General features: G+C 60.2%; 1 long non-coding RNA gene across 1 annotated transcript; it reads right to left on the bottom strand.

The window, feature by feature from the left end:
* Positions 1 to 9072: 9072 nt before the first annotated feature.
* On the bottom strand, positions 9073 to 15981 carry LOC141575860 (uncharacterized). The gene is made up of 3 exons (XR_012503832.1): positions 14579 to 15981; positions 12775 to 13172; positions 9073 to 12603 (listed from the first exon to the last, which is right to left on the bottom strand). It is a non-coding gene; the product is annotated as an uncharacterized LOC141575860 (long non-coding RNA).
* Positions 15982 to 26033: the final 10052 nt, after the last annotated feature.

Here is a 26033-nt window from a genome sequence, read left to right as displayed (position 1 = left end):
GAGCGTCTCAGAAGCGCTGCCAGGGGTGCCGGCCTCTGCCCTGCTGCGCGCGCCTGCGCCTGCAGCCTCCACTCCCGCTGACCGGCGTCAGCCCGCTCACCCATCAACTGCTTCTCCCCTTAAAAATTAATCGATTATTCTATGGAGGCATAACTGGCATGTAACATTGTACCAGTTTCAGGGCACAGCCTAGTGGATCGATACTTGGGCACTTTGCAGAGTGATCACTGCAGGAAGTGTGCTTCACGCGTCACCGCACGTCGCTACAAGGAAACTTTGTTCTTGTGACGAGAACTTCAAAGAGCTACTCTTAGCAACTTTCGGCATCGCAGGGCCGTGCTGAACCTCACACCCCCCGGACTTGCTTGTTTTGTAGCTGGAACTTTGCGCCCTTGAGCCTCTTTGCCCTGCGCCGCCCCTGGCAACCGCCAGCCCGTCTTCCGCGTGTGTGAGCTGCTTGTTTCTGGAGTCTACGGTGAGTGCCCTCATGCAGCGCTGTCTTCGTCTGCCTTGCTTCACCTAGCACAGCGACCCGGAGGACCACCCACGTTGCTGCAAACGGCAACATTTCTGTCTTCTCATGGCTGCACGGTGTTATCCCGTCGTGCGTGCGCCTCATCTTCTGTGTCCACCCACAGGTGGACCCTCGGGGTGCTTCCATGTCTTGGCTCTTGCAAATAATGCTGCAATGAGCATGGGAATGCAGATGCTTTTTCAAATTAGTGTTTCTGTTTCCTTTGGGTAAATACTCAGAAGTGGAGCTGCTGAATCATACAGCAATTTTATTTTCAAATTTCTGAGGAACCTCCATACTGTTTTCCACAGTGGCTGCACCAAGTTCCGAGCACACAAACAGTGCACGAGGGTCCGTTCCCCACGTCCTCGCCCACACGTTTTTCTTGATAAGCCCCTTTCGGTGATAAGGGTGAAGGAACCATGGGCAGAAATAGCAGGGCCTCTTAACCTAGATTCCACAGGACAGACATGAGGCACTTCCCCAAAATGGGGAAGGAAGAGCTTCTTAATAGCAAACCGATGGGAAAAAAACTTAAGGGAGTATATTGTTTGATTTAACCTGCATAGAAAATGGGCCTCTCCAACTTGCTTTTTTTGATTAAATATAACAAACATTTTTTCCTTGTCAATAAAAAAAATCTTTGTTATCAGTTAAAAACAAACAAACAAACCAATGGGGTATTATCAGAGCATAGGCCTCCGGTTCCTTTTCCCATGAAGAAGTCCCAGACAGGACCCCCCTGAGATGCTCCCTATCCTGCCTGACGTCTGTCTGCTGGTCAGGAACACCCTTGCTTGCTGAGGGGAGCCAGTGCCCACTTCCTCCACACCTAGCCTCCCACCCAAGAGGACTTACCTGCCGGCCGAGTCTGAGGGGCCTGGGGGCTGGGCTGGGACCAGCAGGAGGTGGGTGGAGGTCCCGATGGGACACAGGGTGTCACCCTCGTTTGGACGGGCTCAGCTCTGTGCCACTCTGCACTCTTGGGATGCTCACGGGGTCTGAGGTGCTGGGAAGCGGCTGCCGGTGGCTGGGGACCAAAGCTGTTCTACAAAGGATTAATCCAGGTCACCTCCCAGCAGGGTGTTCATGGCCATTTCCCCAGATTCTAATGTTCAGTGTTTATTTTCTAACTGGGTGTTTGTTACTGTCTGCTCCGTCCTTTCTATGGTAAAGAGGGGCTGGGAGCTCAGAGCTCTGATACCCTCGGAAACACCCAGTAAGAAGCCTCAGGGACAGCCCTCCGGTCCACTTCATTCCCTGCCCTGTCCCAGCAAGTCCCAAGTAGAGGAGGTGTGACTGCCTCTTGTCCTCCAATGTGACATCCCAGGACCCAGACACTCTTCCCTTTTATTTGGTTTCCTTCTGAGCGGCACCTCCTTCTGTCTGCACAGCAGGGAAATTAAACCGGTAGACAGGAGTTTGCCCCAAATCCCCAGCTGTTTTCTGTGCCTCGGGTTGACACAGACTGTGAGAAGCAGCCTTCCGGGAGCGGGAAGGGGCTGGTTCCCAGCTCGTGGCGGGTGACCAGGGAGGCTGCAGGCCTTCCAGTGCCTCCACCCTAAGGCCACTTTGTTCTGCCCTCGCCACCGGCCTTTACTGACTGTCTGCTAAGTGCACTGCGCTGGGTCTGGAACCCTTTATGGGGGTGGGGCAGAAAGGGTTGGCTGTCTCTGCCCCCTCCTTTGGGCAGCTCCACCGTGATGACACAGGAAGTCCCACAAGACTCTAGGCCGGCGTTCTGCTACTAGGGCCACGAGCCGAGCCGTAAAGCCGGCTCCGAAACTCTGGAAAGAACCCAAAATGCCCATTAGATGACTGTTATTACGTTGGTGCCTGTTGCAATGATGTAAGTCTGAGGTCTTAATAAAATCCAACATTTTCCAATTAGCTGTTGCTTAATTAGCATCATGAATATTCAGAACCTCACGCCCTTTCGCAGCCTCTCCCCTCCCCCACAAGTCTCTCCCAGCCCAGCCTGCTCTATCAGACTGGACTCATGACCTCTGGGGATGGGAGGTGGCAGCCGTAGAGCTCAGAGCCCCCGGGACCTGGCAAGACTGGGAGCAGGCAGGACGTTTGGGGTCCCGGCGCTCCCAGGGCCGAGGGTTCAGGCTACCAGATCTCCTCACTTGGGAAAACGCAAAACGCACTCGTTTCTTTACTTGCCATGAAGCCTATGAAGACGGTCACTTCTGGAAAAGATCATCCTGTGCACTAGAATACGTGGGCCCTGAAGCACAGGCTGTGGAGCAATGGGAGGCCTGGCTGCTCCTGCTACTGGTGGTTCCTCCCTCCCTCCCTCCCTCCCTTCTTTCCTCCCTCCCTCCCTCCCTCCCTTCTTTCCTCCCTCCCTTCCTCCCTCCCTCCCTCCCTTCCTCCCTCCCTCCCTCCTTCCCTTCTTTCCTCCCTCCCTCCCTTCTTTCCTCCCTCCCTCCCTCCCTCCCTTCCTTCCTCCCTCCCTCCCTCCCATCCTCCCTTTCTCCCTTCTTCTCCCCCTTTTTAAAAATTAGCCCCCGAGCCCCCGGGAACCTCAGTGTGAATACCAGATATGAACGGCCCAGCCCCGTGACCGTGACCGTGTGTCCAGGGTGGGTGTGTTCTGACTTCTCCCCCGCCCTCCAGTCAGATCACCTCTGGGGTACCTTCTGGGATCTAAGGAGCACAGTGGGCAAACATTAATTTTTAGTCTTTCAAATTTGTTTCTGCAAAGAAAATGGAGGGCCGTGGAGGAGAGTTCTGTTGCCCAAGATCGAACAGGCTGTTCGGAACCGAAGGAGGGACAGGGACTTGGCCTGGCGGCCACCTCGTCCAGCATATCTCCTAGGCCACTCAGCTGGGGTACCAGTCAAGAGTGAGGGCACGGCCTCCCACTCCGATGGCTCCCTGTTAGAAAGAGGACCACAGGCCACGTCACCAGATTGGGGCTTAACACCTCAGTCAGCTTCAACCTCTCCAGGGAGTGGAATCTTGAACTAGTGGGTCTGGAAGGAGCTGGTGGGCACTAGGGAGGTGGTCTTGCCGGAGAGACCCCTGCCGCCCCGGCCACTGCAGGAAGGTGACCTTGCCACAGACAATCTGCTTTTTGCAGGAACAACTTCCTTGTCCCACCACCTCAGCCTAGAAAAACCCTTCATTTTGGGCAGCTCCTCGGAGCTCCGTTCTCTCTGCAGAAGGAGTGCAGCTGGCTCACATGTTGCTGAGTGGAGCCAATGAGGCCCTCGACAGCGATCCAGCGGGGTTCCGTCTTGACCACCCCTAACTGCACTAGCACCCGTCTCCTCCCCCAGCCCGCTGTGCGTGGGGGGAGGGGAGGAAAACCCCCGCCGGGTCCTGGGTCCTCGGCCCCCAAGCCCCGCCCAGCAGCCTCTCCCGCACGGAGGCCTGTGTGTGCTGCAGTGGCTGTAACTTGGGCTGAGCCTAGAGCTAATTTCCCAGGGGTGCCTGCGGCTTCTTAATGCTGGCTGTCACCGGGATGTAAAATTGTGCTCCTCCAGCCGCCCAGCTGACTTTATTCAGATACATCTAATGTGACAATTTTGTCAAAGCTTGTTTCAGAGAGCTGTTTTGACTGGGTGTTAACGCAGCCTTCCTAATCAGCCAACCGCAGCATCTCACCCCGACTCTAGGAGTGAGAGGGGAGGATTTCTCCCCGGGTAAAGATCTCTGTCCCCGGGGGTGACCCCTCGGCGGCAGAGGCAGATAGGACAGTGGGCTGAGTCCCGTCTGGGTCCTGCCCTCCCTGAAGATCGGCAGCCGGTGGGCTCAGGAAGAGCCGGCTGACAGCGGAGGGGCACAGGTGGGAACAGCCCAGGGCTAGAGTCTGTGCTAATGAGGGCGCTGAGGGCCTTGGATGTGCTGTGAGAAGCCGGAGCCCAGAGCTGGGTCAGGAGTGAATCAGCTGGAGCCAGCATCTTCACTGGCCGGGGCCTCCCAACTGCGCCAGGGCCGACAGACACACTTAGAGCCCCAGACAGCTCCCGGTGTGGCGTGTCCCCACCTCCCCATGCACCTGAGTTCTGGTTTCCTCACCCGCAAACCTGCGAGGCTGGAACACGATACTGCGGCTTGTGGGCAGGAGACCCAGGAAGGCCGTGGCTCCTGGGTGGGCCTGGATCCGAGCTGGATGCCTCCGTCTGCGTGGACGTGGCTACGTCTCCTCTGCCTCCCCCGCTCGGTGGACGCCGTCTCTAACACCCGCCTGGCTCTCAAGCTCTCTGGGTAAGAGTGGGGGACTTATCCTTTGCACTGCGTCCCACCGCAGAGTCCTGGGCAGCCGACTTAGCAGGAGGCGCTCAGCCGGGACTTTTATCTTCTGTAATTTGAACCAAGTTCTCTGACCAGTGGATCTCGTCTTCTGAGGGAAGCCAACCGTGAAGGGACCAGTGAGGACTCCGGAGCACCTGCCGCCTGAAGGCCCTCCCTGCAGCTCGTGCCTGCATCACATCCGAGCTGAGGCCCCTGAGCCTGCGCCTCGTCCACTCACGCCGCGCGGATGTGGCGGAGCTCGGGCTGGGGCCACCATCCAGCACCAGGTCCGGGCTTGTCCACTGCACCATCGCCAAAGCGAAGGCACTGGTTCAACAGCCCCCACGGCTCTGGCTCCGAAAACCGGCAGCTGCTGTGTGTGCAGGGTCCCGGGAGGCATGTGTGTGTGTGTGTGTGGGGGGGGTGCCTCCCTGCTGCCCTGGGCCGGCTTGCTGCGGGGTCAGAGGCTGGCACTCTCCTTGCCCAGATGTGGGACTTCCCACGTCGTCTGCGTCTCAAAGTGTCTCCTCTTCTCTCCAGGCTGCTGGTTATTGATGTTTATTTTTAACTTGCGTGTGATTAGGATGGATCAAAGCCCTTTCAGCTGCAGACGGTCCTAACGGGGGCGCGGGGGGTTTGGCCTGCAAGTCCGCTTGGGGCTCCTCTCTGTCCCCGTCCGGATGAACCGACTCTGGCCACTTCTGATGTCCTGTCCTGTTCCTGGGCCCCCTGGCAGGACCACACGAGATTCTTTGATCCCGTCTGAATGCCCGGGTACCCTCTCTCGCCTTCCTCTGCGCCCCCAGGTACATCCGTGCTGCTGCGGGCGCGGTGTCTTCACAAAGCAACAGTTAAAAATAAAAATCAGTAACCGCCAGATTATCAAGGGAGGATTAATTCAACTTTTGTAAATGCTAATGAGATCTGGAACCCTAGCCAGCGGCATGGGCAAGGACTGGCGCCCCTTCTGCCCGGCTCTGGGAGGGCTTAACGAGGCTCGCCTGGGGGGAAGGGGGGGCTGCCAGATTCACACCCCTGTGACCTGAGCCTGAAAGGCTGGTGCCCCCAGGATTCAGACTGCGTCTGACCCCTGGCATCTCCCTGCTGACGCGCTGGCTCAGGGCTCTGCTGGCAGTGTGACCAGAATGCCACTTTCCTGGGAGCAGAACGGTCTCTTGGGTTAGGACCCGAGAGTCCGGTTTGGCGGCTGTTTGGAGGGCTGAGTGCAGCCGCAGTGGGGCCGGGGAGGCTGCCCAAGGCTCCCTCTGTGAGCACGTGCTCGCTCTCTCCTACGAGTCTTGGCCTGAGTGTCTTGCCCACGTCTCAGCCCGGCCCCTGCCCCACCCTGCTGGCCCTTCCTGCCCTTCTGTTCTGCCCCACAGCACCCAGCACCTCCTAAGACCCCACACTGACCATCCCCTGGGGTTACTGTTTGGTCGAAGTTGCCTAGTCATGTGACGTGCTGGCCCCTGAGGGACCCCGGGCCACGCTTAGCTTAATCGGGGAGAGTCATGGAAAGTCAGGGAGTGTGTTTCCCTCTCTCTTCCTCGGCCCACAGTGTGAGGAGGGAACAAAGGACTTGTGAGGTGGACCCAAGGGCAGGGAGCATGCTCTGGCCACCCCTGGGAACGTTGCTCAGCAGACAGAGGAGGGGCCACTGGTGCAGAAAACAGGTCGGCAACTCACCAGACATGCTCGGTGGAAGCCAGTCCTGGAAGCTAGGACCCCAGTGATTCCCTTTGTTGGACGTGTGGGAGGAGGCAGCACGTGGTCGCCAGGGGCGAGGGGCTGGTGAGGGCTTGAGTCGGAAGGGAGGAGGGAGTTCTGGGTGGCGGAGCTGCTCGGTGACCTGCTGGTGGTCTGATGGGGAAAAAATTCAGAGAACTACTCACCAAAGGGAAAAAGAGCCACATTTCTGCTGCATGATCATTAGAGGGTAAGTAAGAGCATCTTTGAAAGGGGACGGGTGGCTTCATCCCGAGGCGCGCGTCCTGGGGCCGCCCACCGAGGCCCCCGCCCCGCCCACCGCGGCCCCCGCCCCGCCTGCCGGCACTTGAGACCGAGCGACGGCGCGCCCCTCCGCGCACACCCAGACACGCCGTGGGGTCCGCGGGCCGGCCCGAGAGGACGGCGGGGCTTTGATACCAGCAGTGCCTCCTGGACAGACCATGCTGTCATAAGAAGGAAACACGCACACCGTGAAAGGTCTTTCTTTGCGAATCCCTCTCCTGGCCTCAGACCCAGCCGCGCGTTTCCCGCTGTTAACAGATCTCAGCTCCTTCCTCTCCTCTTCTCCCCGGTGCTGCTGCGGCCCTCGCTGCCTGATGGAGCGGCGGTCTCGGTCACCGCTGGGCCAGCCCGAGACACAGCCAGCAGGAGCAAGTGGGGTCCCATCCTCGAGGAACGCGGGTCCTCCGTCTTTCTGCTCGGCAGGTCCCAACCGTCCCAGTCACCGTGCTGGGCGAGGGCCCCTCCCAGGCTCACATCTGGCTGTTTTTCCTCCAAACCTGCTTCTTCCACCAACCAAGTCAGGGCCATGGGAACCATCCCCAGGCCTCGTCTCTGCAGCCACTTCGCCTGGCTGTCCCCGCCCTTGTGTCCCACCTGCGACCTCACTCAGATCTGCCCTTTCCTCTCTGTCCCCTGCCATCACCTCACAGGTGGCACAGCCTGTCCCCGGGACCCCGGCCCTGGACTCCTGTGTCCCCACGTTCTGTCTCTGGGGTCTGCTTCCTCTGACCCCTCCCCGTCCCGACACCACCGATGCCCCACTTGCCTTGTCACAGGGTTCCGAGGGAAGCCTCCCCGTGTCCACCTGCCTGTGGGACGGAAGTCAGCTCTTTCACAGAGCCCAGTGCACCCGCAGCGCGAGCCCCCCTCCTGCCTGGCTCCGGACCAGAACCCTGAACGCAGCTTGCCCCCCGAGGCCACCCTGGGAACAGCACGGCGGCCGCCTGCCCTTGATAAAGCCCAGCTTTGCCCCACCCCTGCTCCCTGCCAAGGGCCACGGAATTTACCCTCTCCTCCTCTGGGTCCTTGTTCCACGTTGTTCATAACAATGGGTCCCTGGTGCTGCTGCGGGGACCTGGGCTGAGTTTACAGAGGGCCGGACACAGGGCGGGACGGGGCTTTGTTTCCCCTGGAACGCCCGGCACCTGGCGGGGGCCTCCCTCAGCGGGGAGACTTTGATGCCTACAGGTTTGTAGAATCCAGTTGACTTCTGTTGCTCAGACACCATCATTTCCTGGGGTCTCTGCATGTGTGTGCACGTGCCGTGCAAGCGTGTGTGCACGCACATGTGTGTGTCTGCGTGTGTGCGTGTGCATGCACGTGCATGTGCGTGTGTGGGCTGGGGCTGGAGCCGTAGCTGGGGAGTGAGAGGGCGAGCGTGCGGGGAGAGACAGCCCTTCCTCACTACCTGGCCCCAGCCCTCCGATGCCTGCCCTGTAAGCCCCCTGCTGTCCCCCAAGGTGTCGGGTGTCTGCTCACCTCCCTCCAGCTTTCCTGCTCTGACTCACAACAGCGCAGACACAGGGAGGGCTGTGCCTGGCCGGCTGCCCCCTGGTGCTGCCTGCCAAGGCCCTGCGACCCTCAAACTCGCAGCCCGTAGGCGCCTGCCTGCTCCTCTTCAGGAGGTAAGGTGCATCCCTTCCTGACGTGCGTTTGCCTTCCCCCCAAAACACTCTGATGCTCACATCTATGCCAGCTCTTGGGCAAGGGGGAGCCCTGGGAACTCTGATTCAGACGCATTCGGGAACTTCCTGACAGAAACTGTAAGCAAGTTCTCCCCACCTGACACAGGTCTGTGAGCCGGACGCCCCAGCCTCTCTGCAGAGCCAGCCTTTGCACTTGTGTTCAGCCTGGAATGTTCTCCACCTCCCCCCACAGGACTCACTGCTTTTCTTTGCTCAGGGCTCTGCTCACGATCCGTCTTCCCACCAGCCTTCCCTGACCCCCTGCCCGACCGGCACCTTCACGGCTTCTCCACGGCGCCTGGTGGGGGTTTCTGCTTCACACTGGGACCACCGAGCCTCTCACGCACGTATCGGATGATTTGTTTATTGCTTTCCCACCCTGGGACGTCAAATCTCCCGGAGACCAAAGATTTTGTCTGCCTTTGTTTACTCTGACAGCCCAGAGCCCAGATCAGCTAGTGGCGCCCATGACGGTCAGTTTTGTGTGTCCACCTGCCCAGGGCATGAGGCCAAACACCAACCTGGATGTTGCTGTGAAGCTGTTTTTAGATGAGATCAACATTTAAATCAGTGGATTTTGAGTAAAGCAGATTATTCTTTATCATGTAGGTGGCCTCATCCAGTTGGCTGAAGGAAGAGGAAAAGACTGAGGTCTTCAAGGAAGAGGGGGCCTGCCCACAGACGGCCCCGGACTCGAGCCGCACCGCCAGCCCCTCCCTGGGTCTCTGGCCCGCTGCCTGCCCAGCAGACTTTGGATTTGCCAGCTCCAACCTCCTTACAAAATCCCCCTCCATATCTCCACGTCTCTATTTCCATGTCCATCCGTCCATCCCTCCCATTCACCTGTCTGTGTTTCTGTACACTTCACATATGCCCTGTTGAATGAGTGAATGAATCAATGAATGAATGAACGAGGTGTGAGGCCTTGAAGGGAGTGGCTTTATTGCATTTCTAAGGGACTATTGTAGACCCTGGGTCCCCCGAGGAAGTAGAACAAAGCAGCTTTAAGGAACCCTGCTGTGTGGACTTGGAAGGATGGGGTGACCTGACAGACTTGGGAGCAGAGGCTCCCCCCACGCAGGACTCTCTCAGATTCTTGAGTGAGGTCCACGTGGAGGTGGAGAGGGCCTTGGGTAACAGCGATGACCTAGAACCTACGTATTTTGACTTAAAGAAAATGAGGCATTTTGACATTTCTTGAACATCTATGCTGATGGGATGAGGTTTCCTGTTTTTCCAGGTTTTGAGTATCAACTCACAGCCTGTCTGCGAGAAGCTGCGTCCATCCCTTCATTGGCCGCATGTTTCCCGAGTACCTGCTGTGTCCCTGGGACCATCACTGCTGGGGGTGTGTTGGTTATCTCTGCTGCAGAACACGCCTCACCAAAACACAGTGGTTTAAAGTAATCACCCCGTTTATTATGCTGTCGGCCTCTGAGGATCAGGAGCTCCTGGGCGGCCGGCTGGGTGGTCCTGGCCTGTGGTCAGCCTGGGCTGCCACCACGTGAAGGCTGGACTGGGGCCGGAGGCTCTGCCTCCCAGGGGCTCAGTCACACGGTTGCCAAGGACCCTCCACAGGGCTGCCCAGGTGTCCTCGCAGCACGGCAGGGCCTCGCCTGAAGGAGTAGCCCGAGAGCCCATGGCAGGGGCCACACGCCCCAGTGGCCCAGCACTGGACTCCCACGGCACCCCTTCCAGTGTTCTGTTGCTGGCGTGGGTCAGCCCTAAGGAGGTGACTGACTATATAAGAGCCTGGAACCGGGGCCAGGAGCACCGGGGGCCACGGTGACGACTGCCCACCCTCACTCAAGCTCACAGGGCTGACTAAGCCGAGCCGGGCCCTGCAGTGCTCGCGTCCGTGACTAACCTGGTGTGGGCTGGGCCCAGCGTGTGCCCGCGTCATCTCCAGATGACCCGCCTGCCTGCCGAGCCCTCCTCCCTGCTCCTGGGTCATCCTGCCACCGGTCCCGCCTTCTCTGCGGGACGCCAGCCTCCATAACAGTTCAGCACAGGACACGGTGCTGACGCCTGGGCATGTCCTGTGCCCTGGTCCCTCAGTAGGTGAGCACGGGGTAGAGGGACTCCTGAGAACGCGTGAGGGCCCCAGGCGAGGGGGCCGACCTGGAACAGGGCAGATGCAGGGAGTGACGTCCTCTCCAACAGCGCCACCAGGCCCGCCCACCCCTGGGCACGTGCCCCTGGGTCCTGGGGCCCCGTGGCTGCACTGTGTTCGTTTGCACCTCCTTCCTCTAGGTCAGCGAGTGAGTGCCCCCTGGGGGGCACTTGTCCCCTCTAAGTCCAGGCACTGGGGGGACCCAGCTCAGATCCTTGAAGGACTGGTCTGACTCCTCACAAGGAGTCGAGGACCCCGACCTCTCACCGCTGCGTCCCAGGCCTGACGAGCACCAGGTGGGGACTTGGCCTGAGCTGGGCTGGCCACGCAGAGGCTGAGCAGACACTGGTTAAAGGAGCCCGGAGAGCCTGACAGCGGGGCTGCGTCTGATCCCAGAGAGGCCCGGCCGAGCACCCCCGCCCCCTGGACCCCAGCAAACCGTCAGAACACGCATCTCTTCTGGACCTTGTTTCGTCTCCTTGACCTTTTTCCACCTGAGGGGGCGAAAGGGGCCAGTGGGTGGCAGGGATTGGTGGGTCCGAACTCTGGCTTTGGACGTTGTTTGCTTGGAACACAGACACAAAAACTGCCCTCTTGTTACCAAACGAAGTCCGTGTGCCCGCCGCACAGTGAGGCCAAACAAACCGAGACGTCGGAGTTTGGAGCAGAGAAAGGTTTACCGCAGGAGGATGCGTGGCTCATGCCCAGAAAGCCTGCAACTCCCTGAAGGCGTTCAGCTGAGCCTTTGAAAAGGGAGGGGCGGTCTGCGATCAGCTGTGCACAGTTCTCAGATGGCTTGGTGCTGCAATAACAGGGGTCAACAGTATCAGTCCTTGGGCACCAGAAGGTCTGGGGGCCACGTGCTCACCACCATCGGCAAGTGGTTAATTTCTTCCATTTGGCGGTGGTTTCAGCACCTGAAAAACTCAGGAAATCTGCATGAGGTGCTATGATCTGGGTCCTTCAGGGAGGAGCTGCAGCAGAGGGTGGGGGGCCCTGTCCCGGGAGGCCCCCCAGGCTCCTGCTCGGTGCACACTGGCTTCACCTGCAGGAAGGGGTGCTGAGCCCACGCTGGCCTGAGGTGGGCAGGGTGCGGGCTCAGGAAGAGCAGGTGTGGAGCCCAGGATCCAGGTGGCACCTCATCGCAGAGGAGAGAAGCCAGGCGGCGTGCACTGTTACTTTATGATTAATGTATAATAACACGGTAGTCACCAGGCGCAGCTGTGTCCCTGCAACGCTAGGCTGGAAACCACACCCCCGGAAACGGCACCAGAGCCTCCATGGCACGGGCAGTCGGCTTCTCACTGCTCGCTCAGGTGAGGGCGGGGACCCCGAAGACACGGGAGCTGCCCGTCAGGAAGGCTGACCGGCCCTGGGACCCCGGCTGGCAGCGCACAGAGGCGCCGGGGTTTCTCCGCTCTATTCACGTGTATGCGGGGAAGGCGATGGGTCTCCCTGCGTCGAGGACAAGGGCGGTCTGGGGCCAAGGGGCTGCAGGTGTGATCTCTCCCCGCCCAGCCCCGTGGGAGTCCAGGGCCTAGGACCTTCTTTCTCTCCCACTGGTGACCCGTCCTGGCCCGGGGGCTCCTGGCAGCGGCCTTGGGAAGAAACGCTCTGATCTCACGGGGTCCTTGCTTGGCTTCCCTGTGCTCGCTGGTGAAGTGGGTGTAGACAGATGACACCAGACTCTAGCCTGGGCCGCGGAGGCCACTGTGGGTGTAGCCCCCTCCCTGGGCTCTGTCCTCCACGCGTGTCTCCGCAGGAACGCCCCAGGTTCGGGACGGGGCTGAGGACCACAGGATGAGGCGTGTAGGCTCCCTGGACAAGCACCACCTTCTGTCATTGTGACTTGTGCGGAGGGCAGGACACTTCACGTTCCAGGAGGTAGGGGGCGGGCGGCTTGACCTCTGCGTGACCTCGGAATCCACCAGGTCGTCTGCATTTCCAGTTTTCATCAATGTGTGCGGCAACGGCTCAAGCGAGAACAGTTTTCGGAGCGGAGCCAGCACGGGGTCCTCCACCAGCCACAGCACCTGGGGGTTGAAGAGGGAAGTGGGCGACGCTTCGCCGGAGGACGCGGGGGACACAAAGGGCAGAGGGCACAGTCCAGCCTGGGAGACCGGGCGGACTGCACGTGTGCACCTGCCCTGCCCCGGAGCCGCCCCCTCCCCAAGCCCCACCATTTCCAGCAGTTTCTCCCTCACCGTACGGGGAACGGCCCTCACTGTTGCAGGGTGGGACCCCTTCTCCACGGCCGGCCCAGCGCTTGCCCTGTAAACCACAGCTCATCTGTTTTTCGCCTCGCGATGCAGCCGAGGGAGCTGGGGCCACGGTCTGCTTGTCTCCTTAGGAACAGGCGTGGGACGCCCGCCGGGGACCCAGGGCTTCACCACGCTGGCATCCAGGCTCCAGACAGAGCCCCCGGGACCTGCTGTTGCCGCTTGTTCTTCTTGCCAGAGGAGTTGGTCCTTTGGGCCAGTTCCACTCTGAGAAGACCTACCACCTGCTTCGGCAGAGCTTCCCCAGCGCGCAGCTCTTCCTGCTGCGGTGACTCTGGTCTCCTAGAAGTCAGCTGTAGGCGCGGGACTCACAATTCCTAGCTCTGGAGGCGAAAACATCAAACAAACCAAGACTGGAGATTCCTCAAGGCAGGCAGCACGCCAGTCCCTGGGACACAGAAGCCCAGACATCAGGTCGCCCTGGCACTGTCGCCCCTGCCGGAGCGCGAGGATCCAGGCTGCCCTGCAGGGTCCCGGCTGTGTCCTCTCTCTGGGAAGGGCCAACTCGGCTCGTTCTTTCTGGACTCAGCGGTACTGGGGCCTGACCCAGGCGATACCATCCCGGCCTGCTGTGTCTTTACAGGGCTGCCACCACATTGCCGACTCTGTGCCTTCCTGTCCATCCCCGGCTTACGGGGGGAACAGACCCCCCAACAGGCTGGTCCAAAAGAGGGGGTGCCAGGCACTCCCTTGCCTCCTGGGAAGATGCTAAGATGAGGTGCCTTGGAAAACGTGCCCTCTTACCCCCGCTGTGCCCTTCGGTGGCCCACGGCTCCCCCTCACTGTTCAGAATTCACCGCAACCCGAACGACAGGCCTCTTGTGGCAGGTGATGGAAGTCACACCCTGCAGCCTGACAGCTGCGAACTCAACCACGTCTTTGTTACGACCACAGAGTCTTGCCCGCGTGGCTCAGGAGGAGGGCCACTGCGCTAGGAAGCTGCTTCCTTTCCCGTGAGCACATCCTCCAGGAACCCGCAGTGCACTGTCGCCTGGTGCCTCTCACAGCCCCTATCTCGGGCTGCTGCGCCCACCCTGGCTGCTCTGCTGGAGCAGGGCTGCAGCCTCCCCAGCAGGGAGATGCTCGGGAGGTTATGGCCCTGCCTGGGGTGACCGGCTGCAACGCTGACCAGACAGATGGCAGAAGGCCAGCCCTTTCCTCGAGGCGGGATTCATGCTTCGGGACGGTGGGGAGGAGGGCAAGCTCTCCTGGCTCCCTCCCCACCAACCCTACCTCCTGCACGTCTCTCAGGCTCCTCCCGGGGGCCCGCCCTCAGTAAATCCCCTGCACAAGAACCCCACCTCAGGTCCTGCGTCCAGGGGGCCCAGCCTGAGATGGTTCCCCCTGTGTGTGCGTGTCCGCGGAAGTGTTGGAACGGGACTCAGATGAATTCAATCTGCTGAACACTTTCTGTGGAACACGTGGAGGGGCTGTGGGAGAGACTGGCACAGAGCAGAGGCCCGGATGGAACAGATCGGGGAGACCTTGGGAAGGGCACACACACTGAGAGTCTGGAGGGACGAATGATGCAGACAGAGGAGTGCTGGCAAAGCAAAGGGGCACAGGGGACTCGCCCACGCTTGTTGGGTGAGTGCTGGAGCTGGGGCCTGTGCCTGTCTGCCCACCTCCCAGGGCCCCCCTCCACAAGCCCCGATCCCACGGTGGGGCAGAGCCCATGCGAGGCTGCATGGACACTGTGCCAGGGAAACGGTTTGTGCGCATTAAATACCTGTTGCCATGAGCCGAGTCCAAAACTGCCCTTAACCCAGCATCTCCTTGTTTGTCATGGTGCAGAGAAGGGCACTGTCTCCCCTTAGAGGTTCCAAGCACAGAGGGGGCAGTGCACAGACGCGGGGGCTCTCGCTCTTGTTGGAAGGGCAGCAGATGCAGGTTCAGTGTTGAGGCCACTAGAACATCCCAGGACTGTGCGGAATCTGGGCGCTGCAGCCTGGAGGCTGCTGGGGGGCTGAGCCCACTGAGGTCGGAGCTGCCGCTGGCCCCGGAGAAGCCTCTGGACACCCGGAGACGGACCGTAGATGCCAGGGATCAGACGGTGAGATGGAGGGGCTGTGGTTCTTCCAAACGTAGAAGACGAAGAGTGAACACTGGGAACTCCCGCGAGACTGTGTGATCCCGAGGCCCAGCGGCGGCCAAGGCCGCAGCGCCACCACCGGCACGCCGCTCATCTTCCAGACCCTGCGCAGCTGTGTGTGGTGGACGGGCTCTCGCCCACACCCGGAACCACCGCGTCAGGTGGTGCAGAGTGTTTCCAGCTGCTCCCATGGGGGTCGAGGAGGCGGGACGGCGAGGGGGGTCTCCTACAGGCTTCCTGCTCCCTCAGACGGACCCTCTACTGTCTTGTCTGCAGGTGACCGTGAATGGCAGTGACAGCCAGTGGGGCGGGGGCCCGCGGCCTCAGGGAGGGGCTGGGAGGCTCTGTGTGAGTGAGGGTGGCAGTGACCACGCAGAGGAGGTTTGGGCCACGTGGAGGTCATGAGCTCGGAGACTCGCACCTCACGTGCTAAGGGTCAGCTCTAGGCGGGGCCGCGGTGCTCAGGCGAGCCCGGCACTGAAACTCGAACCCCTCATCCGCCACAATCCTGCCGTCTCATTCTGTTTGGGGGGAAGCTGACCCCTCTGTCACCTAGGAAATTAGTCAACAAAATGAGAGTCAGAACCCAGGTCAGGCTTCCTCCAGAGGCTGAAAGCATCTTGGACTTTGTCAACATCGCCTCTTGCACAAGAGGGGGTCAAAATCACCTGCCCGTCCTTGCGAGGTCAGACTGCCCCGGGTCCTGGTCATCAGCCTCTGCATGGCGTCTGCTCTCGGAAACTATGACCAGAAATGTGAACAGTGGTCCTTCCCGGAAGCAGCTGCAGGAGAAGCGCCAGCTGTTTATAATTGAAACGGCGTTCTTCCTGCTTTGTGCCAATTGGTGGACATCCTGGCGAGGACGGTTTTGACTCTGTTTTGAGAGAATCTGAGAGCGGTTCACCCCGGGGGCTGGGTGAGGGCTCTTCATTTCCTGAGCGTCCAGTGAACGGGTTTACCCGACAGTCAGTTTTTGAGAAAGTCATTAAGGAAAGGCAGGCGTTGAGAGGACGGGGTGGGGTGCCTCATAATACCTGGGAGCTTTTCTACTTCTGGTGTTCTGTGCTCCGTGACTTGACCCAGAGGTGGACCTGGCCTAGGGGCCCAGGGGGTAGGGGGTGCGTGGGTGAGTGTGACCACAGTGGTGGGGCCATGCAGTCTGAGGCTTTGCGTATCTGCTTGGGCTGCCCTGAGTGGGGTCCCACTCCACCCCTCTCTGCTCTGCACTGGCCTTTCTCTTTCCATCCCGTATCTGAGCCTGGCCGGAGTGGGCTGGTGGCTGTCGCTCTGCTGTGGCTTCTGGGAGGCTTGGCACCTTGTTTCCTGGTGTCTGGGCCGCAGGTGCAGGTGTGTGCCAGGCTCCACTTAGGATGTGTTCAGCTAAGTCATGTCGGGCTCGGTCTGGTGAAGAAGGAGCAGGCTTTCTCCAACCCCGGCGGGATTAGCAGGCAGGCACATCCCGGAGCAGAGGGGGCCCCATCCCACAATGCCCAAGAGCGGCTTCTGCCCGAAGTGTGTCGTACTGTGGAGCTCAGCGCACTGGGACTCCGGCCCCTGAGTGTGCAGCCAGAGGGGCCGGTGAGGAGCCAGAGTCCTGCTCACCCTCGGCCAGAGCGTGCTTTCCATGGTTGCAAAGTGCCCCTTCTTCCAGCCAATGGCGAGTGCATGTGCCCCGTGGAGTGTGTGTGTGTGTGTACACGGGTGCAGAGTACCCAGGAATGGGCCTCGGACTATGTGTGTCCACATGCAGACAGCTACGTGTGGCCCCTGCCTTTTGTGCACATTCTCATCCATGTGCCTTCCTAGGCACGCGTGTGTGCGTGCGTGAGCACCTATGTACAGTGTGTGCATGTGAGTGGTGTGTATGTGTGAGCGTGCGTGTGAGCACGTGCAAAGTCTGGGTGGGCGGGCCTGCTGGGCTTTGCCTTGGGCCGCTGGCTTCCTAGAGTCTGGATTTGTTCTCCCAGTTCCGGGTCGATGGCGCTGATCCAGGAGGAGTGAAGGATCGATTGTAGTTTGGTTGGAGGGCTGGCGCCAGAGTGTGTCAGAGTCATTAGCAGCAGGAGCTAATGGGAGGCTGGGGGCCTGGGGGAGACTGGGGCGAGCTGGAAAGGAGACCCACTCCAGGGGACCCGAGCGATTCTCCCTGGAACCCTGGAAGCCTGCAAGCCTTCCTTCCGCACTGGGCTCAGGACGGGCTCTGGGGTGAGGACACTGCTGGCAGGTTCCACGCAGTCCCCTCCGCACGCAGGCATCACTTGCATAACAGCAAAAACACGTGTAACTCATTCGAAGATTTCCAGCAGGTGGGCAGAGGAGCGGAGGTGCTGGGGGGCGTCTCCGGCTGCGAGTAAAGAGCGGGTGGGGTCACTTGAAGCCCAGGCTGGCCGGGGCTCACTCACTGTGCGGCCCCTTCACGGTGCCTCCAGCCGCCCCACTTGGGGGGCGTGCCCTAAAAGCCTTGTTCTTTGGAGTTTAGAGGAGAAGCTGCTGCACCCTCCTTATGCAGGAGGGGGTCCAGCTGAGTTGAGGGGGACACGACAGGAGACGGAAAAGGAGCCTTTGCCACATGGCCAATGGTGCCAGGCCCTCAGCCATTCCTATCAGACGCCTGGCTTCACGCTGCCAGCTTCAGGGGCACAAGGAAAGAACTCTGGCCCAGTGATTATCAGCCAGGGATGGGGGCCACTGGGAAAGAGTCTGGGAAGAAAAGAGGGTCGGGAGAAAAGAGGTGGCGGTGGCGTGAGGGCTTTGAAGGACCTCCGCCCCTGCCAGTGACTAGTCTGTCTTAGGTGGAGCCACCTGAGGACAGGGACCTCCAAAAAGATGGGGCTCTTCCTCAAGTCTGTGGAGCGATTCTCCGAGAGGCAGAGAATCTTCTCCGGGATGAGTCAGGCTGGGGATCAAGGCGGGTCCGGGGGCCTCTTTTTCCCGAAGTGCGTGGCAGACAGAGGTCCTGGTCTCTATGTCCTACCCTCTGAGACAGGAAGCAGTGAACGGGGGCCCGGGACTCGGTGGGGTAAGTGAGCGGCCCACCCGGCTTCCGAGAAAAAGTTTGGCAAGGCTGGGGCTTGCACCGCCGGCTCACAGTCTGCATTTCCAAGCAAGTCAACGCTCCCTGCAGACCAGTTGGCTTCTGGCTGGAGGTTCACGGGCTGGAACCCAGAGCTTTTGCCCCCCTTGGGGGCTTCCTCTGCAGCATGGCAGGTGCAGTGCGGGGGCCTCCCGGGCTTTGGCTCCTGTGGTCCCCACAACAGCCCCCAGTGGCAGGTGACTTATCCGCTGTTGATAAGACCCAAAGGCAAGGAGTTGGGACTGGAATGTGTCTGACTGCATGCTGATCTGGCTGCAGCTCAGGGAGGTCCAGGAGCACCCCTCACACCACTGACCATCAGCAAAATGCCTCAGATCTGTCGCTGGCTTGTCAGACAGTAGAGAGGAGGAGGGGGAGGAGGAGAGACGACAAAGGAGGCAGAAGTCCCAGGCCCCCAGTCCGAGACCCGCCTGGGGCCTCTGTTGGCAGGTGGAGGCGCTGTCCGCAGTGCTGACGCTGCGCCGGCCAGTCCTCAGACAAGGGACGCCCACGTTGCTCAGAAATTGGGATACTGTGCTGACTGGGAGCACCTAGTCTCCTGGGCCAGGGCGGTGGGGGTGGGTACTGAGAATTCCCAGAGAAGCACAGAATGTGCACGTGTGTGCACACGTGATGTGCGGCTGGGCCACGTGTGCCTGGGCGCCGGCGTGTGTCTTGGCTGCATCTATATGTATCCCCGTGGTTCTGTGTGGGGCCGTGTGTGTGTGTGTGAAAGCGTGTGGGTGGGCAGGTCTGTACGCGGTGGCGCAGCACCTGTCTGCGCGGGCGGTGAGAGCGCGCGTGTCCCTGGGGTGTGCGGTGTGGGTGGGGTGAACTGCGGTGGCCTGGTGAGGAGTCTCATGGGCTGGGCTTCCTCTCTGCCCTGCCCTTAGCAGGTGCACAAGCACACCTGTCCCCAGGCACACAGGTAGCCCAGAGCATTGCGGGGCGCACTCAGATGTGTGTGCAAGCCTGCACACGCGCTGGAACAGGCGCACACACGTCCACGCCTCTGAAGGCCCCGCTGGCTGGAGGGCCTGCCTCCGCCCTCTGTCTTCCCATCCTGACCTCAGCGTCTGTCTTCTCTGAGCCCCCAGTCTTTGTCTCTTGGGAGTGGCTGCCCTTGGCCTGGGACTTGTGGAGATCCAGTCACTGGCTCCGCAGGACACAGAGGGGAGGGCCACACTTTTCCTCCAGAACCAAGACCTTTCTCATTAGTACCAGACCCATTACAGGAGGCTCCTGCTGGCGCCACCTGCTGGTGGCCGTGACCCAGCGTCTGTAACAGGTTGGGCTGGGGAGCTGGGCCCCTGGACACATGAACTGGGGGAAGCCTGGGCCTGCCTGGACGCCCGGCTCAGGGTGAACCTGGGCAAGGAGGGTTTCACTGGCCAAAGCTCCCTGGGGCCTGACTTGGGGAAGAAGAGAGGGCGGTTCTAGGGCCACCACGCTGGGCGTCCCGTGATGGGAAGGCAGGAGCTCCTCACGCCTGGGGACCACGGGTCTGGTGTGAGCCTCAAGGGGCAGGGACTGTGGCACCCACCTGCCCACGGGGCAGCTCAGGAGGACGTGGCCCCTGCGGATGTTGGTCCGACACGTGTGTGGTCGTCAGAAGCCATCCTGCCTCGTGAATGTGCACCGGCGTCCCCTGCGTCACGTGTGTGATTTTGCATGTGAGTACCCACAGTGGTGTGTGCACTGCGTGTGTGTTTGTGGAGAGATGCGGGTTCCAGCCGCATGCACACGCCCTGTGATAAAGCGGCCTTCCCCTGCAGGGCCTGAGCCTGGGGCCGCCCCAACGTTCCCCCGCTGGAAACTCTTGACCCACCCTCTGTACATGCTACCTAATTTTCAGTTCTCCTAACTTCCCCCTTCTCTCCCTTTGCGCCCTCTCCAAACACCCACTCCACAGGGGGCGCTCGGGCTCCAACTCCACGTGCAGAGGCCTCCCAGCCCATCAGCTCAGGGATCTGACGGCAGCGGAACCAGCCATGGACCCCCTTCCTGCCCGCCGAGGGCAGACGGCCTGCTGCTGCTGAGAGCAAACCACCGCTCCCCGCCCCCTCCACCCTCCAACCCCGCAGTGCTCTGCAGGGCTCACGCCTCAAAGAGCCTCCACAAAGGACAGCAGCCCAGGGCAGAGAAACAGAGAAGGGCCCTTTCTCCCCACAGCAAATGCTCCTTTCAAACCGCCCCCAGCCCTGGAGTGGCGCACAGGCTTCGTGCCCCTCGTTAACCTTGGGAAGCGGCCAGGGGGGCAGCCGTCAAGGCAGCCTGTCCCTCCGGCCCCCTCCCCGCACATTCCTTCTATGGGCGCATTGTCCTGGGTCCCCCACGAGACCCTCTCAGTGCCCCACTGGCCTCCTCCCACAAACCCTCCTGCCCTGGGCTTCCTTGGCACGTGACCCACCCCCCCACCGCCCCGCCAAGGCCGTGGGCTTTTCCTAGTGGGTTTCCTAGAAAGGGAGTGGGGAGGGAGCTTGGCTTCTAGGCCCTCAGCAGTCGAGGCTCTGGGCGAACTCTCCTTCCCCACACAGCACCTACTACTGCTTCTCTCTCCCACCCCTCTCCCGGGGACACGCACCTCTCACGCACACAGCAGAACCTCCCGTGTAGCGGGGCCTTCCTGGGTTGGGCAGTCCTGTCTCCTGTGCAGACAAATCTTCACCATCTCACATTTTGTCCTAGTTTCTAACCAGCTCCAAACAGACATCGGGCTGCAGGCAAGGTTAGAGGTCCAGCACCACCTTCTAATTTTAACCAGAGCAGCTGCAGCTCAGCTCTCCGCACTGGGCTCCTGGTACACCTTCTGTGCACGGTGCCTCGCCAGCACCCGCCACGGACTGGCCACTGTGCTGGCCCCTCGGCTCGCTCTGCTCTTCTGGACAGCCCTGCCGGCTGTTAACTGTCCTGCGATGGCAAGGACGTGCCTGCATTGTTCGTCCTGCCCCCAGTGCAGTGCCTGGTTCACAACAGGTGCTCAGCACACATTGGAGGATGCCAACTGCTGATTAAACAGGTGGATGTTTACAGAACTCCCAGTGAAGCTTAGGGACGCCGCACAACTTTCTTAAGGGTGCCCTGTCGGGGAGACGGGGCAGGGGCGGGACTCAGGCCTCCCCGCTGCAAGCCCAGCAAGTGCCTCTTTACGTCATATTTACCTTGTGTCCAAGCGCCATGGAGACGTGTTGCTGTGGAACCCTCTGGCATGGATGCCTTTTCCAAGAATGAATCGGGTTCTGTCTCCAGGCTCCCCGTACCACTCAGAGCCAACAACGGGAGAATCAGGAGGGGAGGAGGGAGCAGTGGGGGTGAGGCCTCGGGATGAGGGAGGGGCACGGGGCAGGGGTGGGGGGGGGGCCGTTGAGGGCAGACTCGGGGAGAGGCAGCAGAGAGTACAGGAGGCTGGAGGCGGGGAGGGCGGGGCGGCCGTCTCCAGCCGACCTCTGACCTCGGGCTCCTGTCTGGTCCCCAGCCCTCGACCGGCTTCCTGCACCTGGTCGAGCGATGCTCGTGCCAAGGCTGTGGGGAAGGGCGGGGGCGTGGGATAAGGATGCACCGGGCATCTCCTCGAGCTCCCACACAAGGCCCTTTTGTGTGGGGGGCGAGAGGGAGGCCTGGGCGTTGGCCGTGTGCCAGAAACAGACCCGCTCAGGCCCTCCAGCTGTGGCTCCTCACCCGCCCCGCCGGCCCCTGCCCGTCCAGCTGTGGGTCCAAAGCAGAAGCACAGCCTCCCCGCTCCCCTTCCCCTTTGCCCCTGGGTTTTCTCTGAGCCCAGGGGGGCCTTCCTCTCGGTCCTGTTCTCACCTCTGCCCTCCTCCCCTCCCTGACGAGCCCCAGGTGCACACTGTCACTCCTACCTGCCTGCTCCTCCTCCTTGCCTTTCCGGGGAGACCCCATCCCCCAGTGCAGCCCCCGCTGTCCCTGGGTCACGGACATGCCCGCTGTCACCTCGTCACCCCCACTGAACACCCCCACTGAACACCCCCACTGAACACCGGCAGGCACGGGGTCCGGATGGCAGGGAGCGAGGCGGCCCAGCACCGCCTGTCCCACTGGGCCTGTCTGTCGCTGGTCAAGCCCACTCCTCACTCCCTCCACTCAGCTTCTGCAGGCTCGAGCCTGGGCCACGGCCTCTCCCAGGCCCCCCGTCGACAGGGTTTGCCAAGCGTCCCTCAAGTGCTCGGCCTGATCCTCCCAACTGGACGCTAAGCTCTGGGGACAGCTGGTGGCCTGTCCCTCTTCTGCCCTCCTCCTCAAAGGTGCTCAGCGGCTGCTTGTTACTGCAGAAGCCTTCTTCCGGGGCTTCCTGAGCTCAGGTCCTCTCTGTTTTCTTCTCTCCAGCAGGACTTGTTCTCGGGCTGGTTCCCCATAACTGCCTCGTCCTCTGCCCACATCAGCCTTTCGCCGATGTCAGCGAAAGCCATGACTCCGCGTGGCTCTGCGGAAGCGTCTACGCGGTACTGGAATGCCTGGTTATCAGCAGTCTCTGGGGCGAGCCAGGTCCAGTTCCCTCCTGCACGACCCAGGAGGGGCACAGAACCCGGCTGCTGCGCGAGGCCGCCAGAGGGTCTGAGGCAGAGGCCTGGCTCGTGAAAACCTTCAGATTCCTCCCCCGCAGACCTTCATTCCACTGCTGCCCACTGTCCTGTCTGTAGGTGGACAGAGTATGACCCAGACCCCCACCTTGCTAGGTGGGCTCAGCAGGGTCTGGCTCCTGGCTGTCCTGAAAGCCGAGTGTGTGAGTGGGACCGCAGCTGTCCCTCTGCTCTGGTGCCTCGCTACTGGACCTCAGGCCCTGGGGTCCCGTGAGTCACATTTCCTTGTGAGGGGTGAAGGGTTTCTGAGGAGGGGAGGCTGTGTGTTCCTGCGGGCACTTCACAGGGACGGCTGTCATCCGGGCTCCTGAGCGCTGTAGGGTGGATTTGATGCAAAGCAGGGACCTCTTTTCTGCGTTCTTGGAGTAAGCCACAAAACCACGGAACGTGTCTTGTTTGAGATTGTTCAGAGCTGGCCGGGAAAGCCAAGAAGAAGGAGAGGGGTTGGTAAGGCTGAGAGGGCTGGCATCTGGTTTTCAGACAAAATCATCCTACATCGTGGACCCACGGTCTCTTGGGCAAGATTGTGTTCCCTTTCCAGCCAGACAAGAAATGAATACAGTTTGGTTAAAATTCCAAGAACTGGCTTATCAATTGATTTCTATGAAAGATGCCTCAACACGTCTTTAAGAGCTCTGATGTAAGGCTCAGCACAAGAGGACTCTGCTCTGCAGACACATGGCCCGGCTGTGGGCGACGGTCACCGTCCACCCTACACGCGTGGGCTGGCCGTGCGCTGCGCAGCAGTGTCGTGCTTGGCGATGGTGGGGTCCTGGCGGACCCTCTCCCAGGCTCGCAGACTCATCTGGAGGAGCTATCGTAAAGTCACCCTCCATCTCCAGGCCAGGCACCACCACTGTGTAACCAAGACGCAGCCTGCGGGGGAAACCGTGACCGAGTAGGGGAACACTGGATGTGCTGGGAAATTTGAATCATAACAAGGTTTGAGTTTTCAGAAGAGAAGTCTTCAGCATGTATGACTGAAGCACCGAAGGCCGACACAACATTGTAAACTGCCTGCACGTCAATAAAAAAAATTACATATACAAAAACAAGTCTTCAGGGATTTATTTTGGGGCAAAGTGCACTGTTACAACGGCTCTTCAGGCCCAGAAGACATCTGACCGGGGCTGCGAGGTGCCTGCAAAGCTCTGTGAGCATTTTGAGCTGAGATGGAACATTCTCATGATAAGAAGATTTAGAATCCTGCACTGCTTTCCTCCACTTCTCCTGCATGAGATTTTAAGATGAGATATTTATACTTTGGAAATCCAATTTCCTTTGTTTATTTTCTTCTCTCTTTCCAAGTTCTTTTAAAACATGCTGACTGGTCTCTGGCACAAGGAGAGAAAACAGGGTGAAAGGATTTTCTTCACAAACGGGCTAGGGGTGTAATGCGCGCGCCCACATCCCTGGGTGCCTGGGACCAGGGGCGGCAGCCGCATGCCTAGGACCCAGACGCCATCGGGCTACAAGCCCTGTCTTTCCGGGGCTCTCCTCTAGAGTTCACTTTCTGCCTAGAGTTTGGAGACTGTTTTCGTGGTACATCGTGTCATCCCACAATGGCTGCAGCATCGCCTCCCATCCTCCAGGCGGACACGGCTCCCACTGAGAGGTGGGGGTCTCTGTTCTCCGCCTTGGAATCTGGGCAGCGCTCTGGCTCTGGTGGAAGTGCTGCTACGTGCCTACCGGGGCTCGGACACAAAGAGGGGCACGCCTTCCTCCACGTTCTGCAACCCCGCCACCATGCTGGGAGGAAGCCCAAGCCTCCTGCAGAGAAGCCACACGGAGAAGAGCTCGGTTCTCACGGCCAGCGGCGCTTGCTGGCCGTGCGAACGAGCCATCCCGAAGGCACAGTGCCCATCCCCAGCTGGCCAGATGTCACATGAATTAGACATGCTCTGTCCCCACCAGCCCCGGCCCAGGTCGCAGATCTGTGAGCAGGTAAATGACTGTTTAAGTCACGTGTTCTGGGTTATTTATACGGCAGGATAACGAACAAGGCTCCCTAATTACAGGAACACTGAACCCCCTCATTTGTGCCCATGCGGGTAGGCTGCTTCGACCTGGAGCTGCTGTCTTCCTCATAAGCAGCTGCTCCGACGACTGTCCCAGCCTGGATTCTACAAAGAGGTCTGGACCTCCGGGGAAGGTGGAGGTGGCAGAGCGTGAGCTACTGGCTCTGAGTCCCGCCTCTCAGTGGGTATGAGGCGGGCGTAAGTCTCTGTCTCCTCTCCTCGACTCGCAGCCTCTGCCAGCCCTGGTCCTCCAGGGGTCCAGGGTGGGTGGCTAGATGTGCTTTTACATGGAGTGACCGGCAAGACTAGGATTCTGTATTCTCAAAAAGCAAGAGGGACAACACATACACCCTTGCTGACGCATACACCTGCACTTACTAGAGACGGTGACGACCAGTCAGGTACCCTGGGAGCGGCTCCTGGGATGGGCTCCCTTCTTCCCCCTCTGGGACAGGTGAGGTCCATGCCTGTTTTGGAGATGTCACTGGATGTGTCCATGACCGGGAGGGGCTGCCATCCTTCCTGGGTCCAGAGGTGGCCATATGCCAAGAGGGGAAGACTTAACGGGTCTCGTTCCTCACGGTGACCCGATACTGTATGTCTCCTTTGAGCTGCTGTGAAACCAAACTGAGACGTGTCTGATGGTGCTACTGCTTTTCCCTTCGTATCTCCAGTTTTTTTCCTTTCCACTGCATTTCCCATAGACTTTTCTGGAAGAAATGAGTCTCCTTTTTAGATCACTCTTTTGAACCCCTTCCGAACCCAACTCATACACTTAAGCTCTTTGCGTGTTTTTTTTCCTTCTAAGCTGGCAGTGTTAACTCCCTGGCAGAAACCACCACACCAACCACTGCCCCAAGTGGGACAGCACAGGGGCCAGCAGTACGGCCCCGGCGGTGGGAGTGGCCCCCTTCCTGGCCCTGAAGGCCACCAGAGGAGCATTCCTCCTGCACAGGTGCTCCCCTCCTCTGCCGTGTTTACACCTAACAAGGGCTCCAGACGGGGGCATCGAGCATTTTCCTTCAGGCCGGTTAGCTGCTTGGAGGTTTTGGAAGGAGAACCTCGCGATGGCCAGTTCTGCAAGGGTCCCAGAAAGGCTCAGCGCCCCAGGACCCCCGGAAAGTATGCAAATGTGTGCGCATCTATGTTGAGGGTGGAGCTGTTGTTCTGGGACATACTAGTGGGGACCAGCCCACCAGTGGAGGCCTGGAGCTTCCAACTCACTTCACATCCCCAAGACAGGCATCCTGGCAGAGTAAGAGACCTTGAAGTGATGGCTCAGGGCGAGATGTCCCTGCACCCTGAGTTATGCCGGGTGACCGGAGTTGATGGGCGGGGCACGAGGTCATTTAAGCGTTCCTGTCCTCCAGATTACGCCCAGAGGCTAAAACTCTACCAGTGCA

The sequence above is a fragment of the Camelus bactrianus genome, chromosome 33 (genome assembly GCF_048773025.1).
Source record: "Camelus bactrianus isolate YW-2024 breed Bactrian camel chromosome 33, ASM4877302v1, whole genome shotgun sequence".
NCBI classification, from domain to species: Eukaryota; Metazoa; Chordata; class Mammalia; order Artiodactyla; family Camelidae; genus Camelus; species Camelus bactrianus.
This window is presented reverse-complemented; position numbering and strand designations above follow the sequence as displayed.